An 18,708-nucleotide genomic window follows, 5' to 3' on the forward strand; every position below is an offset into this window, starting at 1 on the left:
CTCCCAAAGGATATAGGGTGAGTTCACGCTACCTTCGTTTATTCGGAAGTAGTTGGAGGCCTCGTTACTGATCTCAACTATGACTTCTGGCATCTTTAATAGAGACTCGTTTAGTCTCCATGTCCCTTTACTTGGTTTCTTGTGTATGTCGTCAATGTGCACTTCAACTGGACCATGATCTGACCAAGTAATAGGGTGTATTGTAGCCTTTGTAATCTTTGGGATCAGTAAGGAATCTACAAATATGTAGTCTATCCGTGTGTATACTTTGTGGGGGGCTGAGTAGAAAGAGAAGTCCCTTTTCTGCGGATTCATCTCCTTCCATGCATCCCTTAAATCAAACTCTTTAAGTCCCTCTCTTAGGGTTTTTCTCTCCCCCTTTCGGGCAGCCGTTGTCTTAGCTAGGGCAGGTTTAGATCTGTCTTGTTTTTCATTTAAGGCTATATTAAAATCTCCCGCCATGACCAGGCGGCCCCGGGAGGTTGTGCCCAGCAGCCGAAACAATTTTGTGAAAAATATTCTCTTATTTTCATTTGGTGCGTACACATTAACTAGGGTTATTTGTGTATCTTCTATGCTCCCCGTGATTATTAGGTACCGTCCTTCTGGGTCCCTTCTTACCCTGTCTACCTTAAATGGAGAGTTCCTTGCTAGGAGTATGGCCACCCCTCTTTTCTTTTCGTCCTTTGCCGAAGCTGTGTATATCTGGGGGTATAATTTGTCCCAATACGTGGGGGTGGAGCCAGCAGTGAAGTGCGTTTCTTGTAGGAATATTATGTCCCCTGATAGTCTTTTATATTCCGTCATGGCTAGCTTCCTTTTTACTACATTGTTCAATCCCTTGGTGTTATGTGATATTAGTGTTAGTGTCATTTTTTTTTACCTGGGTGTGAGGTCTTCTTCTCTAGTGGATTCATTTTCTGGTTTCCCTTGAGGGTCGGCCTGGAGGGTATCCCTGCACCTCGTACAGTAATGACAACATTCAAACATGTAAACATCAAAAATAAAACAACATATATAGGATAATCCAGGTGACTAACATAGCCTGGATTTGTGTGTTCACTGGACGTGAACGAACTTTCTCTGCGGTTGCGCTGTAGCGCTAATCTCACACCCATAACCTTGGGTGTGTAATGGCCGTACTGCGGCCCCAGGCGGCGGGCCCGCTCAACAAATCAACTTTTTTTTTTTTTTTTTTTTTATCAGTTAACATTTCTATCCCGTTTTGTTTATTTTTTATTTAATATTTAATATAGTAGATCTTCCTTGCCAGGTGTGTACCTCTATACCATTGTGACCAGCTGTATATCGAGCAGGCATGATTCAACAGCCGGGTTCATACATTTCCCCTATCTTGTCTACAACATACATTTTTGCTTTTTCATTTATGTATTTTTGCATAACTACATGTATTCTGCGTACTGTCACCAGTACTTCTACTTCTACCTTACGGATTACCTGCTCAAGCATGGGGGAGGGAATGATGTTGGCCCCTACTTATTTCTTATCTGGATCTATGTAACACATCTTAGTCTATCATTTGGGCATAGTTCCTTATGTCGGGATTTACGGGTCTTCTCCACTTTAGCAGGTTTTGCATAGACCTAAAATTTAAGATTTCTGGGGATCCTTTGGATTTCTTCTATGTGGAGTGGCTCCTCTGCCCACTTCTTTCCATACGGGTCTGACAGGAGGCGGTCTGCGTTCTTCGCTGGACATGGAGTCTGGTGGTTGCAATCCCAGTCTTTCTAGGAAGTCCACTCCCTCCTCTGGATCCTTCATGTAGGCTTGCGTTCCATTCCTGGTGGCGATGAGGCGGAATGGGAACCCCCACTTGTATCGGATTTCGTTGTCTCTCAGGACTTTTGTGATATGTCTCAGAGCCATCCTCTTCAACAGCGTTAATGGGGCTAGGTCGTTGTACACGTCTATCGTCACATCTCCCCATTTCAGCCCTCCTTTTTCCCGTGCCAGGTTAAAAATTGCCTCTTTAGTTTTAAAGTAGTGCATCCTCACCACTACATCTCGAGCTCTATCTCCGGCTTGTGGTCGCGGTCTGAGAGCTCTATGTATCCTGTCCAGGATCAGTAGTGCTGGGGGTGTTTCCGGGAGAAGGGTCTGTAGCCATTCAGTTGTTGCTCTCTCCAGATCTGTGACTGTCTCTGGAATGTTTTTGAACCTGAGGTTGTTCCTTCTTGCCCTGTTTTCTTGATCCTCCTGTTTTTCCTCCACGGCAGCCATTCTGGCTCTTAGGGCCAGGATCTCCATATCCATAGTAGTCTGGTTGTTAATGGTTTCATCCACTTTATGTTCCAGTGTATCAGTGCGTTCTCCTATAGAGCTGACCTCTGTTCTGAGGTCTTTGAGAGCGCTTTGGAGCTCTTGGTGGAGTAAGGTTTTTAGGCTTGCATATAAGTTCTCAATGTCTTTTTTGGTTGATGTTTGTTCACATACCTCAGGTTCATGTTCAGTGTCTGACTGAGTGGGAGATGGCGCTCTGCTTTCTGATCTGCCCGCTTTGCTTTTCTCCTTTGTCTTGAAGAAGTCTTGCGGGGTTGCTTTTTTCGGAGCCATTCTGGGGAGTACTATATCCAACGCCTCCAGTCTATGCGTTTCCTACTTCTTTTGATTTGTTAGATGCTTTGGTAAGCCCGCCGCCTCATGGAGCCCGCTTCAGGCCATTGTGGGCTGCGCCACGTGCGCACCACCGAGGGACATTGTGGTGTTGATTACTCTTATTTTGGTAGTTCTCACTTACGTTGCTCAGGGACGTACCCCACCAGCTATAGCCGTGCAGGTGGGATTTAGTTATTAGCTTTGGTTGCTTTATCTGTCAATTTTCATGATGTTGTTAAATAGCCGGCCGGTTCGTGCGTAGGCTCTGACTATGACTGCGGTATTTCTTTATTTTTTAAACGTAGGTAGCCATACATTGGGGAGCTCCAACGGCAGGGGAGGTTTTTCAGCACAGTGGCTGTATATATATATTTATTTTTTTATTGTGAAGATTAGGGATGGGGAGAAAGTGTGTTGGAATACAACTCAGAGCCCTGTTTTTCAGCTTTTCAGTGCTTTATGCTTGTGTGTTACCCAGGCTGGTTGGTTTTTGTGTTTTGGTGTTTTTTATTTATTTAAGTGCCTGGGGGGTGATATACCTTTAAATCCAGCCTGCGGCGGCCATCTTGGATTTCGGTGACACGCAGGCTGGAACGCAGAGATCCAGGCAGCTCCGATCCTGCTGTAGCAGCTGTTCTCAGCCCCCCTCCACACCGCAACAGAGCAGGCAGATCGATGGCAGCACAGGGAGGCAGGGGAGCACAGGGAGGCAGGGGGGAGCAGCGGTAAGGCGCGCTAGTCAGATTTTCTGCCGGCCGGGAGAGGTAAGTGCTGCGTGCAGCTACAGCGCCATGGCAGCCATGTTGATTATCCTCCCGTCGCACCCGAGCCCTCCGCCACCACCGCAGGCCCCACCAGTAGCCTCAGTCCCCAGTAGGGACGGCAGGAGGTGTGTAGGGGGGGGGGGGGGAGCGCAGGACCACGGAGCAGGAAGGCGCGCTCTGACGGACCTCTGGTCTGGGGAAGGTATGTCCGGTACTTGGCTCTCTCTCCCTCACAGAGCTATGGCAGCCATTTTAGAAGCCATGCCCGGCTGATAGTCTGCTGGCTACTCCCTCACTTCTTCCTCCAGAGCGTGCAGGGGGAGATAGGCTCAGGCGGGGGACAGGCTGCAGCCCTCGTGAGGAAGGGCGATCAGGCCCAGGGGGACCGAGGCTCAGGTGTGGGTACAGCTCGCAGCACCCGTGAGACCCCTATGTGAAATGGCGCCGAGTGACAGGGGTGTGCAGCGCTCGGGAATAGGGATACAGGCTCGGCTTGGCAGTTGACAGCTCTGCCACAGCCGAGACCCGTGGGAGGAGGGGTGTCCAGAAAGAGAGATTTTCCTAATTTGGGTTGACAGGCGTGGGAGGCAGACCAGGTTCCAATTTAATTGTTTGAAGGGGGGTTGGGGGGACAGATCTGCGAGTCAGCTCGCCTGTGTATTCTCCAGGGCCTCAGGAGGAGAGGGGCAGAATCCAACTCACGTTTTTTTCAGCTCTGTTCTTATACTCTTCTGCTCTGTGATAAAGTCAAATATGTTGTACTTTGCATCTGTAAGTGGGTGTCTGATTTTGTGGTTTTATTGAGTGCCTGTTTATCCGTATGATACTGCAGGGCCTCGTGTCTCTTCGGCCTACAGTAGGTTTACAAGCAGCCACACCATCTAGGCCCCATAAGTGGGTAATTTCCCCAAATATAGTCCGATTTGTTCAAGTCTCAGTTTGTGGTGATCCCCAGCTCTACTACACTCTAAATCTGTGTCTTTTTTGGTAATTAGAGCGACGATGCCCTGTGATGGATAAAGCTTGTGGTTTTGCTATTCAGGAGCTTAAGCACTACACGTCCATCTTGTCTGAGCTCCAAGCCACGCCCCCCAGGACACTTATTTTTAACCAGTTTGTAACACACTATAGCTCACACATAGAACATATAGAGCTTCTAAGTTTTAACCCCTTAATAAAAACATGTATGTCAAGCATCCCATGCTATTGGCTATATTATTGTTTTGATTCCTCTTTTCTCTTTCCAGTGGAAGAAATACAAAATACACTGTATATATTGTGTAGTGTAGGACCTGCTGATAGAGTAAACCTTGATATGGTTGCAGGCTTGAAATGTTTTGGCCGATGGATTGAACTAAATGACCCATAATTATGAGAAGAATAAAAATAGAAAAAACAGATCGGAACTAAATCATTTGTCTTAATGGATGTAGCATTAGAGCTTCTTTGTCTATTGTTGTCTCCACCGTTTATCCTGAGTTACAGCAGCATTTTGAGTTTATGTGGAAAAGGAAAGAAAAAGGGGACTTTTGAAGCACAAATTACAGTGTAATTTTGATTCTCTGGCCTTTTTTTTTTTTTTTCCATCTTGTTTTCTTTGTCAATAAAAAGAAATGTGTTAGCTGCCAGATCTATGGGCTAACATATTTGTGTCAAGAAAAAATCCAATCATTTCATACATATGGGGGCCTATGTACTAAAATCATATATAAAAATACACACTGTGTCAAAAATGTTGTGCTAAAAAGTAGTACATACAGTACCTTCATTAAATGTGCGTTGTGTATGAATGTCATCATGTGACATCATTGATATGATGCAAGGTTGTTGTTTGAAATTAAGTTTGATGCATGTTGACTACCCGATTGATAGCATTTAAAGAATTGAGAATGATGTGCCTTTTTACATTTAATTCTAGTACTAGTAAATGTAAAGTATTAGTACAATATTATATATGTAGCTATGGCTGGTCCAGGCTATACTTTCTGCCTCCTGTCACGTAAGTCCTAGTAGCTAGAGGCAGTGACAGGCTATCCTGTGGGGTTTAACCCCCCCCCCCTCATGCTACCTCTCTGAGTGACATGGGTTGAGGTGAATTGGGTCTGTGTACAGCCAATCATGGTGCACACCTTGTGCCCTACCCCTCTGTGCTTTAGAGAGGAAGTGTTCTAAATTATAGTCAGTTGAGGTCTCCCCATCCTGGTGTAGAGACATGCAGTTGAGGTCTCCCCCTCCTGGGGTTGAAACATGCAGTTCTAGTCTCTCCTTCTTGGGGCTGACTGCAGTCAAAGATCTGCACAGAGCACAAGGCCTCAAGACTGCAAGAAGGCCGGTACCATCCAGGGGTCTGGGACCTATCCTAAAGAATCTATGCATTCACTGTAATAACAACTGCAGTGGCTGCCTCAATAAAGGATCCTGTTTTATATACCTCTGCCTAAGTTATAGTCTATTGGTTAGAGGTATGAGAGAAGACTGTCTTCGTGGGGTCTGTCTCCAGTATACCTGGAGCCTGCTATGACTGGAGGCGCTGACACCATGAGAAGAGCCTGAAGGATCACCAAAGGCCACCCATTTTGAGTTAAGGTAGGGGGGAACCTCTCTGAAGCTACACCAGGGAGTGGGTTTCCTAGACCCTTACCGAACACAGAGACTATTTTGAGAGGTACCCTGTGGGAATTGTTCCAGGGAGCGTGGATACCCTTCATCAGGATTGAGAGAGACTGTTGGGGCGTACCCTGTGGGAAATGTCCAGGGAGCATTACATTTTGTTTAACCTACAGTATATAATTTAACATCCTTGCTGCGTCACATACATTTTGGTTGATACAGTACTTGGCAACATAATTCTGCGCTAATAATATAACAGACTCTTTAGGGGATTATAGCAGGTTCAACTTGCCGGACGATTTTTACTCAGGTTTAACTATTTTTTTAGGCGCATGGATAAAACATTTTTAGTACATGCCATATATATCTGAGGGGCATACACATGACATTCATACGTGTCCAAATATCTCACAAAAATGATTTTTGATACTTTTTGATACTTAAGGCGCACATTGAGAAACATAAGGTAATTATGTTAGAGTACATCAGTACGACATTTGAGAGTGCCCATTTTGATATTTGTGATGCTTAGTACACAGGCCGCTTGGTGTTGGAGCATTAGATGCAAAGATAATTCTTAAAAAATTTTAGGGTACACATTTTGCAAACTTATTCTTATTATATAAGAAACAGCACTCAAACCTTCCCTACTGTAAATAGAGTGTTATCGAGGATTCTAAATGCCTAAAATAAAGGGAAATATGAATGATGGCGACTATGAGAACAACAAAGTTGTTAAATGAGAATTCTCTTTCTATGTTTTAAATGTTTTCCCCAGATTCTGTTTAACAATCAATGTCATAAAAACATATTTTTTTCTCCAATTACGATAGAGCTTTTCTCAATTATGAAAGATTGAGGTATGTTTCAATAAAGCAGTCAAAGGTCTCCGGGAGATGTTTAGTTTTGCACTATAATTTCAAGACAAGTGTAGCCAGGTTCCACCTCTGGTCCCCTCGTACAAGTTGTGGCTGCGGAAGCACGCGCGTGTCGCCGGCGGGGCATGTGGGCACCCGGCAAGTGCCGGGTTGCTCAGGAAGCTGCGGGCAGCGGTCGGAGGTGCGACTGGGTCGCTGGGGCTCCGGGGTGGTGCACATGGGAGGGCACCGCCATCTTGGTTGTCATCGCGCATGCACGAGACCCGACGCATGCACAGAAGGGCATAGTTGCAGCGGCCAATAGATACAGGATCCTAGAGGGAACTACAAATCTCAGCAGCCCAAGGGGCAGGTACTCACAAGACGCAGCACAGCCAATAGGGCTCCCCGCATCCTCAGAGGGGAAAGAGATACATTTGGCGCGCTTGGAGCATGAGGGCCAGTCGGAGCAGGGATGCAGAGGGGTAAGGTAGTGTCTGGGGGCAAGTGGCTCCCAGACTAGGCCAGATACCTCCCTTTAGGCCCCAGCTAGGCCCCGACTCATATCCGATTGTGGTTTCTACAGGGAAAGCCCCTAGCTAGGGACATTTCCCCCAGTAGCTGCCTATAGATAGTATCTAGCACCAGTGAGATGCCACACAGTGATTACGACCTGTGGTCTGGGACCAGACCACCTATGTTTAATAGACTCTTAAAGGTGATATCCTCCAGCGGGAGTTCACCCCACGCAGTGGCGGACGCCTTCGTGCATGACGATGTTGCTGGATCAGTGGATCCTTGATTGTAATTCGGTATCACCCGGGTATTGGAGTAGCCGGGCAGGTACCTCTTCTGTGCACCAACAGTTCAAGGGGAAGCGCTACTCCATACACTTTGGGTGGCCTGGACATTGGGGAAAGCACCGTTGTACTTTGGGGACTCTCACTGGGTGTATTTTTCACCTTTTTTCACCTTTTACACCTACGTGTGTGATTACTGTCAGTATTGGTTGCTGTGAGGGGCTTATCCCGCTATGCAGGGATCCCTCTCAGGTGGAAGTGCTGCACCGAGGTGACCTAGTGACACCCCAGGCTCCCAGAGGTGGAGGCTCAGGCCTTCTGGTAACCAAACAGGTGGTTCCTTTAGTATGGAGAAAAGGGGCTACACAAGGAATGCCCGCATCTAGTCCACAGTTCAATTTCCAGTTGGCCTCTAGACACCGAGACCAACCATGAACATCTGTGAAGCCCTGATCAGCTCTGAAATCATGGAGGAAAGGGTGCTAACCAATCAGCGTAGACCTGTTATACGCTGAACTAATCAGGAGTCATGGACTAGGACAGACGGACCAATTGGGCCGTGGGCAGTGACAATACCTAAGGATAGCCTCTAAGTTGGGACTTGGTGAGAGTGGAAAATTGGAACTAACCGATGGGAATAGAACCAAAAGAGCTAGCACCCAGGCCCCAATTCCCAAATACAGTTCCATACCTCCCTCAGGGGCATACCCCATGCTCTGCTATTAGAATGTGTAGATCACCAGCAGGAGGGCTTATCCTTCCCCACGTCCTCATTGTCCCAGACACTTCACATTGCCCCACACAAAGGCAAGTCACTAAACTTGTGATAGTGGCCCAAGCATTCAATGAGTCACTCCCCATAAAAAAAAAAACATAATGTCATTAAACAACTGATTATCTCACCCAGCAACCATGCTACAGATCGCTATCCTCCAGTTATCTATTATAGCAGGGCGAACAACTATTTGGTAGACAAGATATGGCCATTCTGACCCTGTACCTGGGTTGCCATCTTGACTGGTAGGGGCAACAAGCGGGCTTAAACTTTAATATACTGTGCTCCTCTGCCCCTACCATCACAGTCTTTGTGAGACTACTTGTACCTGAGTAAATTACCTACTTTTTTTTCAAATTCACTTACTACTATTTAATTTGAGACATTCAGATTTTCTTGACATGTATACGGTACGGAGACAACCCTGCACATCATGCTCTGTACATGATAACTTGGCAATGGAATCTGCAAACTTGTATTTTCCATTTCAACAATCAAAATTCTTTCCTATATTTAGGAAGGTTTTAAAAACTACAGCAGACTTTGTTCTATTCTGGTTTCATTTAAAGCACAACATTGAATTTTGAATGCACAGATACAGTAAAATGCATAAAAGTTTATTATACTAAAGAAAAATGTTCCTTATTTTTTATAGACAAAGTACTAAGGGGGAGATTCACTAAAGTCCAAAAGTAAAAAGTAGAAAATATATATTAGTTATTTGTAACAGGTAATCCACTAAACGGTTACTACATAAAATAACACATCATTTATGCATGTGTTAAATGTATCAGAAATTAACATAACAATTAGTTAATAATCCCAATTTACTAATTTGTATGCTAATCCCTAAATTCTGAAACCTGGTGATATCCTTCTACCACCAAAAATTAATGCATTTTGCCTATGTACTGTATATGATGCCCACTATATACATATATGGAAGATAAGCTAAAGCATTCTGAAATAATATTCCTTAGTAGCCCAAGTGGTTAATTAGTTACAGATGCAGCAGCCGTTATCCGAACATTTCACGATTTGTATTCCTGGGCATAACCAGGTCGTGCCGCATGATTTCTTCAAACTTTTGGCATTAAGATGAGAGTTTACTAGTGTTTTTATCGGGTGTAGAAAATGGCATTTTAGCATTGTCTGCAATACCATCAAGAAACACAAGTGGGTGTAACGGACGGGCTCGCCACCAACTGTGACCGGACCGCGGGGCTAAGGTGGGGATGTGAATACACCAACCATAGACCACAAAGCCGGTTCAGGGTTGCGCAGTCCGTAGTCAATCGTAGAAGGGTCAGGGTTGGAGACGGTAGAGTAGTCGATATCCAGGCTATAGTTCGGCAACAAGGAATCAGGTATGCAGCGCTTCAGCATAGCAGCAGCACTGCGGGAATGGCCTCTTCGCGAGGAGCGGGAGCGGCCCATAACGAAGGCCTCTGCAAGGCAGAAATGCAGCAGGCCTCAGGAATCAGGAAGCTGAAGGTTAAGGCTGGAGATCCAGCGCTTCAGCACAGGAACCAGGACACGGCCTCTGCAATGGAGATATACAACAGGCCCCAGGAACCTGACCTCGGCAGAGAGAGAAAGCAGCAGGCCTCAGGAATCAGGAAGCTGAAGGATTGCGCTGGGGATCCAGCGCTTCAGCACAGGAACCAGGACACTGCCTCTGCAATGGAGAAATGCAGCAGGCCCCAGGAACTAAGAGGCTAAGACAAAGAAACTTGTGGCCAAACACAGTTACATCAAAGGTACTTTGGGATTATGCTCAGCAATGAGTCAAAGGGATAAGCCAGTATAAGAAGGGCAGATAGCCAATCCCAAGATAGAGGTGTGTGGGAATTCCTCCAATGCCAGAGCAGAGAGACAGAGCATCAGTGATTGCAAGCACAGATAACAGTGCTTGGAAATCCAAGGGAGGGAGGGTGTGACTGATAGCTCACCAACTCTGCAAGAGTGAGCTCCAGCCAAAAAAAGGAACGGATTCCTTACAGTGAGCGATCGCGAGTTGTTCTCTTAAAATCTAAAAATCTAAGTGCAATTCAACCGGTCTTTTATTGCCTTTTGCAGTGGCCATGATTAAACATACTGTAAAAATCTGGGATCATACACCAATACCCTCCTCCGGGAGTAGGGGCAATACGAAAAAAAACAATAATCGCTAGTTAAGGTTTGTCTTACCGAACGCTTTCACTCACAAATGTCAGGTGAAAATTTGTAAAAATCATAGTTTGAAATGAAATATTCATATATTTCTGATACAGTCGCCATCTTATCTGTTGCAGCATTAATTGCAGAACATATTAAAAATGCATAACTACAGTCAGGTTTTTTATACGTGTGCGGTGTACAGATGGTGTCCGGTCCAGCCAACAATTGTGCAGGGATAAGAATGTAGAAAAAAGCTCACAGCATTGTGTCTTGGAGGTATTTAGCATGAAACGCCTAAATTTGATAACGACTTCAAGGACCAAGGTCGATTCACAATGGACCACTGTGGTATTTTATTGTAGACTTGGTTTTTATCTGGTTTTTAAACACCTGCAAATTGACACAGTAGCACAGTACTATACACATTGCAATTCATTCATTCTTTCTTTCCTGCCACCTGGCGGATACGCAAAGAATTGCACCCAAAGAAATCAGAATCCAGGTATTTCAAGGAAATCAACCGCGGTAAACACAGGTGTGACTGGTGTGACTGGCGGCATTCAAAGCAGCGTTCACGGAAAAATAAAGCGCGAATGACGCGTAGAATACTGCAGAGCTCACAAAAACGGCTTTGTGAAATGTTCGGATAACGGCCGCTGCACCTGTATGGGCAACCCATGGCTATTGGGCTACTAAAGGGTTAATGTATTCCTAGACTATCTACCTCTCCCCCTTGCATTCCAAAAAGTCTAAGCAATTTCTTATTAACCTCAATAGCAAACATGGGGTTACCCTCTAGCTCCTCTGGTGGCATAACAACCCTTCCTGGGGCACCTTCCTCCATTATCCACCCCCCCTAACCACCCCCTTAGACACCAGCACCAGACCGAACGCCATGAGCCATGCGCTGGAACACGCTAATGTTTGGGATATTGGACCCAACGTCAGTACCCCAATTGAAAGTTTAAGTGTGCAGTAGTTCAAGCTGCCGTTTTTTGTTTCCCCTCCCCCCCTTTAATATGGGAATCAATACAATGCACACAATGATAAGTAATTAGCTAAGTTGCCGATCGATCCATTCTCCTGTGATCTATCGGCGAAGATTTGACTCGGGTTCACTAAATGACTATCAGTGCAGCACAAGAGGACCAAAATAAAAAGTTCTGTGGGAAAGATCATGTGACCAGGCAGTCACTAGATACAATTGGTGCACAGGTAGAGAGATGGCAGGGCTCAAAAAGGAGTGTGCCAGAGTCTGCTTTAGAAAAGGAAGGGGTTGTGACTTTGAAAATGGTTCGTATAGAAACCAAAAATGCTTGTTACATTATAATACATTAAAAATGTCATTCAGAGTTGTTTTGTCATAGTAGAGAATTGATTTATTAAATAGAACACACATGTAGGATATTGCTTGTTCTGCAGCTTTAAGCGTTATGGAACGCTAAGGATTTTTTTTCTACTGTGTTTAATGACTTACAGCCCTGTTATCAAAAGTTAATAGATTGGTTAATAGAGCTGTAGGTATGCTACAGAGAAATTTTAAAAACAATGTAAAAAAAATCATATTTAATCCATGGCTTGATGGCCTACATCCCAAAAAAAGCACATGCCTGGCCCGCTAATTAGCATGCAAATGAGTATGCATTGCCTAATTATTTATATGTAAGTGGGTCACTCCCGGGTTCCCTGATTTTCCTTTGCCCCCTGCCTTACCCCTGTGGCAGTGGGGGAAGGGGACAGCGACTTCTCCCTGTGGGTGCCGCCATCTTGGTTGTGGGGCGAGCTTCTTGCAATGCGCAGTTGTTGGCAAGGGTAGCGGTGGCTATTACAAGTGTGCAGGAGCTCTGGGAAGTTGCGCAGGCGCAGTTAAGCGTAGCGGCGGCCATTACAGCTTCGCACAGGCGCAGGAGAGATCGCGCACGCGGTTCCCATAGGAAAGAGATCCTGAGTGGACTACATCTCCCAGCAGCCTCTGGGGAATGCCCTATGATCCCTGTCACATGTAGTCAGACAGCCACTAAGGCTGTCAGATTCTCAGGCTGCAAAGAAGATACAATGTTGTGTGCAGACAGTGATTGTTCAGTCAGGCTGAGGACACAGAGGGGGAAAGAAGGGGGGCAGAGAGCTGCGAGCTTATGCCCTAGGCCAGAAATCCCCAGGCTAGAGTTGAGGCCCTGACTCCCCACTAGTGAGGGTGGGTGTTCATAGGGACAGGCCCTTAGGTAAGGACCCTGTGCCCTTTCATCTGTGTGCTAGGCAGGGACCTAGTGACAGATCCTGTGCAGTTCATTAGTGTATGGAGAGAGAGAGACCCTGTGCAGTTCCTAGTGCAGGGGCCAGTGATAGTGTTGCTGCATGTTCCTGTAAGCTGTGTTGCTGATACAGAGACTGTCCTTATGGTGGGACAATCGGCTGGACCCCATCCACGCGGAGGTACAGATCAGCGCTGGACCAAGCGGCGCCGGTAGATCCTTTGCAAAGACACCCAGGTGTAGAGACACCTGGGTAGGTATTTACACCCTTCCACACGTGCACCAACTTTAACTTGCTCCTCACATGTGACAGGCCTGTTCACACACTTGGGTGGGCTTGGACTCTTTGGACACGGGGTTGGGAAGGGGGTGTAAAGGTATAGCCCAGTTAGGGGCTAAGGAGGTTATAGCCCAGTTAGGGGCAAGGTTATAGTTGCCAGCTAGTGGCAGAGGGTGGCACATATATCTTGTTGTGTATTGCTGATGTATGTGTTAAGTTACATTCTGCATACACAGGCGGCACACTTTATTCTTACTTGGCTCGAGCCGCAAGCCGGGAGGTCTCCCGGCTTGCTCGTTTTTTTCCCTTGGCGTGCCGCGCGTCATCGATGTGCGGTCACGCATCATCGGGAGCGTGCACGCATGGCGCGCATGCCCAGGGCTCCCCGAGGGAGCCCTGGGTTGCTCTAATGTGGGGGATGGTGGTGGGGGGCTCCGGGGGACCCGGTGGACCCGGAGAGGGGAGGGGGTGCCTCGATCGGAGGACCGATCCTCCGAGGCTCCGGCGCGCGTGCGAGACATCTCTGCGCGCGCCCGGTATCTGTCGCAGCCGAGACCGGGTAAAGGTAAGAATAAACTCGGCCGCGACAGTATAGAAAAGACTGTTGCTATTTTACATCCAGTGTATGTGTTCATTGGTATGTGTCCTGCGAGGAACAACTCCCGCTCTGCTGGGAGCCATCACAGGTGGAGGCGCTGCACCATATAGTAGTAGTAAGAGTAATTCACACCAGGTTCCCCGTGGCGGAAGCTCAGCCCTCCTGGTTGCCAAACAGGTACAGCACCACACTGATAAGTAGTCAGATACACCTACCCACCTCAATCTCACTTAGGGTGGAGGTAAGAGGGCTACATATACATTTACAAATGCAGCCACGAGTATCCAAACACTTGCCATCTCCCAGTAATGCTGCAACATTTCTGTGACATTCTGCTGTGTTAATCCGATGGGCCATTAGTCTGTCTGCAGAAATGTCACAGAAATGTTGCAGCATTACTGGGAGATTACCTCAAATTTTTAGATAACACAAAAAGTGTTGGGATACTCGTGGCTGCATCTGTAAACTGGTATAGCAAATGAGAATGGAAATGAAGAACTAACGGCTAATTATTGATGTGCTACTCACTGAACCCCGATACTTCCCACCAATATTGCCAATTGTTATCACCTAATGAAAGAAGCAGGTTCACCCATACCCCCACCATTGGCCCACCCAACACAAGGCCCCTACCCTTGATAAAGGCTATGACATGAAGGTTTCTTTTTCGGCTCATTAAATAGATTTTTTGGAAAGTATGTTAAACCATACTCATCTCCTTTAGTATCAGTATATTTGTGTGTCATTCAGGATAGCCATTTCCATGATTGAGCACCAGCTGTTGCATCACTTAGCTTGTGGACTTTAGCACAGTACAGGCAGTCCTCGGTTATTCGACACAATGCGTTACTCAAAATGTCGTTGTAAAGCGAAACGTTGTAAAGCGAAACACCCTTTCCCATAGAAACACTGTTTAAATGAAAGGTTCCGCTCCTGAAGGCATTTTTAACACTAAAATACACCAAATATTTTATGCAGGCAATAAGATATGCAGCACACACATAAATTATATAGTGTATATACTGTATTATATATATAATATAACATAATAAATAATATATTATATAGTATAATATAATATTATATAGTATAAAATTATATATATACACTCTTACGACGCTTTGCAACGTTGTTTATGTGAATGTGTATATATACACACATACACAACGTTGCAAAGCGTTGTAAGAGCGTTGGATAAGCCATTTTGGCGTTGTAAAAATGAATATAGGTATGCATTGCACAGTGTTGGATAAGCCATTCGTTGTAAAGCGAAGCGTTGTAAAACGAGGACTGCCTGTACCTGAATTATCCTCTTTCTTTCGAGTCAGTTAGGGGCTGAGGGAGTCAGTCGGTATTGCCCTAGAGAGACAGTAAGTATTCTGGGCTCAGAGTAATTCGGAAAATTGCTATGGGTCTCATGCAGTAAAGTCCAATAGAAAAAATCGCCAGAGATTTTAAATCTCCATTTTTGACAGCGTTGCTATCACAGTATGCAGAAAGCCCCGAATACCAGTGACAGCAACATTTGCAAAAATGGTGAGTAGCCGGCGTCGAGATGATTGACCTCTGAAAAGGGCTCACCCGGCGAGTTGATTCGAGAGAGAGCTGCCTCTCTGCGCAAATCTCGCCGGAAATAAATAATTTTTAATTTAAATATTATTACTAGTGTACGTGAGCAGGGAGTCTCCGGAGCAGAACCATGTTAATTTCAGGTCCTGGGACCCCCTGCTTCCAGAGATACAGGCCCCGTTATGGGGTGCCGGTATCTCCTATGCATATAAATGTCCCAGTCACATGACACAGGAAATTTACATGCATAGGAAATACCAGCACCCCACAACAGGGCCTGTATCTCAGGAAGCAGGGGTCCCTGGACCTGAAATTAACACAGTTCTGCTCCGGAGACCCCTGCTCACGTACACTAGTAAAAAAAATTATATTCAAATATATAGTAAGCACCAATACACAACCCACCCCTGTGCCCCCACATAAAACCATTATTTATTTATTTTAACACATGATTGATAACATAGGCCGGCAGGGGGCCCCACAGGGGCAACATAACTATTATCCAGATATGGATAATAGATCATTTGCCCATTAATAAACAACATTAGCCAGAATAAATGAAATAAATAAAACCGTTCTACTTACCCCTGCCTTTATGAAGGGCTTCCTCGTCAGCATACTTCAGGGCCATGTCCTCCATTGTCAGAAAGAATACAACTATAATCTAATGGCCCCTAACCCTTTAATCACCATAGCAGTTAATAACCGCTATAGTAATTAAGGGGTTATCCCACCCTCCCCCGCTACCCACGAAGGAGGCCTAAACATCCACCCCAGACCCACTATACCCACCCTGTACCCATTGAGTGGCATAGTAGTATATCGTACCCATATAATATGGGCATGATAAACTACTATAGCAGTCAATGGTCACCCTAATAAAAAAGCATGAATGTCCAAAATACACAATAATCAAACATATACAACAAGCACCTAAACCCACAAAATCAAACATTTTAAGCACTAGCCAATCAATTACCTAAATAAAACCTCTAGCCAATCAATTAAAGAAATAAAACCACTAGGCATTCAATAAAACCATTAAAACCACTAGGCAAAATATTACATAAATCATACACTAGCCAAACAATATATTAATACATAAAACCAGTAACCAACACAACAATCAATTAAAACAACCACTAGGCAACACATAAATGAAAACCAGTAGCCAACAAAGTACATCATTTAATAAAAACACTAACCAATCTGTCCAAATAAAATACACAAACCATCACAATTCAAAACAATTTAATCTAAACAATAAACAGAAATAGAGAATATAACAGTCAATAGCAGAAAATGCATTTGACCAAAAATGCATTGGCTACCACTGTATTCATCTGTACCCTAAACAGGCACAGATTAATACATTAGCAGTCAATGGGCAATGAAAAACAATATATATATTAAAAAAAAAAATCCAATAAAAAAACCTGTAAAAATAAAAGTACATAGATTCAATATTTATCTTACCTTTAGAAGCATTGGCTCTCCGATTTCTGCTGATCGAGGCTACTAGAATTGAGCGAGTTTGCAAAACTAGCGATAAGTGCCGAAAAGTGGCTCAACATCGCGCATTGGCGATTTTTTTTCTCAGCAAAAGAATTTGCCGAAAACGTCTCATATCGCCTACTTATCGCTGCTTACTGAATAGCAGTTGGCTTTTTTGGTGATAAGCTGGTGATAAGTGGCTTATCGGTGCTTACTGCATAGGCCCCAATGTCGAGGTGGAGGCCTGGGGAGTCTGTAAGGGTGGGAATAGTGGAGCCTGATGAGGTGGGGGGGTGGGGGAAAGCTCACCTTTTGCTCGCCCAGCAGACTAAGGGTGCCGGCCACTGAAAAAACCCCAGACGTTTCTTACCTACTTCCGGTAAGGCCAAACCTGGCGGGCCCCACTCAGCCACCAGGGCACGGGACAGATGTTTTGGCACTCTCCCCCTAATGGCGGACCTGATGGTGACTATAAACATAGGTAAAATAGACAAGCCAACCTAGAACGGATGCTAAAAATACCTAATAATAATTTTGAACATAATAATATATTCACCCCTTAGAAAACCAAGTGATTGTGATCGACACAATCATGGTCAACCCACGACTAGAGATGGGCGAACTTCTCAAAGTATGGCCAGCGAATTTTTACACAAATATTTCTATTTCTTTGCAAATCCACAATAATGTGTGTGAACCAAGTAAGTCTCGAGTGTGAAATTGGAAATTGATCAAAATTGTGTTTAGAACATGGCCTTGTATTTCATTGAATCATATAATTTAATATACATAAAGTATTAGCATATAGTATACCAGATGTATGTTTAGTTGGAGAGCGGACTGAGGGTCATCTCCCCGATCCCCCCAGGGCTAAACATTTTAGACTTAACATCTATCATAGGGCATTCAGGAATGAGTCCTTATAAAACATAACAAGACTTTTGAGTCAGTTGTAACATCTGCAGAACAGATGGAAACTAATATGAAACCTGCCAACATTTTTTGGGTCTCCAACCCTTTTTCCACTAGAGAGAAAACATGAGGGTCTTTCTTCATATGATGTGAAAAAAGACCTAAAGGTCAGAATGGGATGGTATCTCACAGCCCATATCCCAGAAGGGATATTAAATAGGGATATTTCCAGAAACACATAAAAAAAACTAGCGATTTACTACATTTTATATTTAAAAGAAAACAAGATGTTTGGAGAGGTAAGATGTAAAAAATAACTGAGCAAATACCAGTATAGAAAGAAAGCCTTCAGAATAGAAAAATACAGGTTGTACTGTATTTACTGTACAGTACTATGCATGCACAAAAACAGGAAATTGAAGAAATTGATCATTTAAAGATTGGAACAAAAAATATCACATTAATATAAAGAAAGTACCATAGCAACTGGGTAATGTTGTCATTCATTTGTACATATTGCAGTATTGTGTATTGCTCTATGGGGTAAACATGTTATGAACCCAAACATACCGTACATATGCTGTGACATAGTCCAAAGATGTTAGGCAGCTTTCTGCCCCGTTTTAGGTCAGAAAGTGCAGGAATAGTGCAAAATGATCCATTCCACAGCTTCACATTTACTCAGGATGGTGGATGGAAAATCCAGATCACAGATTACAATGTGTCTAGTTCTCCCTCACCTGCTTTCCTAATCACTAGCACAGGTATTTAGAGCAAAGAGGGTTGCTTTTCAGTCTCTCTTCTTAGAGACTGGGGGTTTCACTGCTCCCCTGCATCCAATTTGGGGAGGACACCCCCTTCAAGTATCACAGTACCATAGGATTTGCCTGGACACTTGGGACCGAGTTCCCGCCACGAACACATAAGACAAACAAATGTTTATTGCTGTATCTAAAAGACTGTATGCTGTATCTAGTGACCCTAAATGAGAGGGCATTGTTTTAAGCTGGGGAACCAGGTT

At 44.7% G+C, this 18,708-nt stretch overlaps 1 protein-coding gene across 2 annotated transcripts in view; it reads left to right on the forward strand.

Annotated features, from left to right (window-relative positions):
- MEOX2 (mesenchyme homeobox 2) overlaps nt 1–18,708 on the forward strand; it is a 125,515-nt gene that overhangs the window by 83,263 nt on the left and 23,544 nt on the right. The window lies entirely within an intron of this gene.

The sequence above is a fragment of the Ascaphus truei genome, chromosome 2, assembly GCF_040206685.1.
Source record: "Ascaphus truei isolate aAscTru1 chromosome 2, aAscTru1.hap1, whole genome shotgun sequence".
Taxonomy (NCBI): Eukaryota; Metazoa; Chordata; class Amphibia; order Anura; family Ascaphidae; genus Ascaphus; species Ascaphus truei.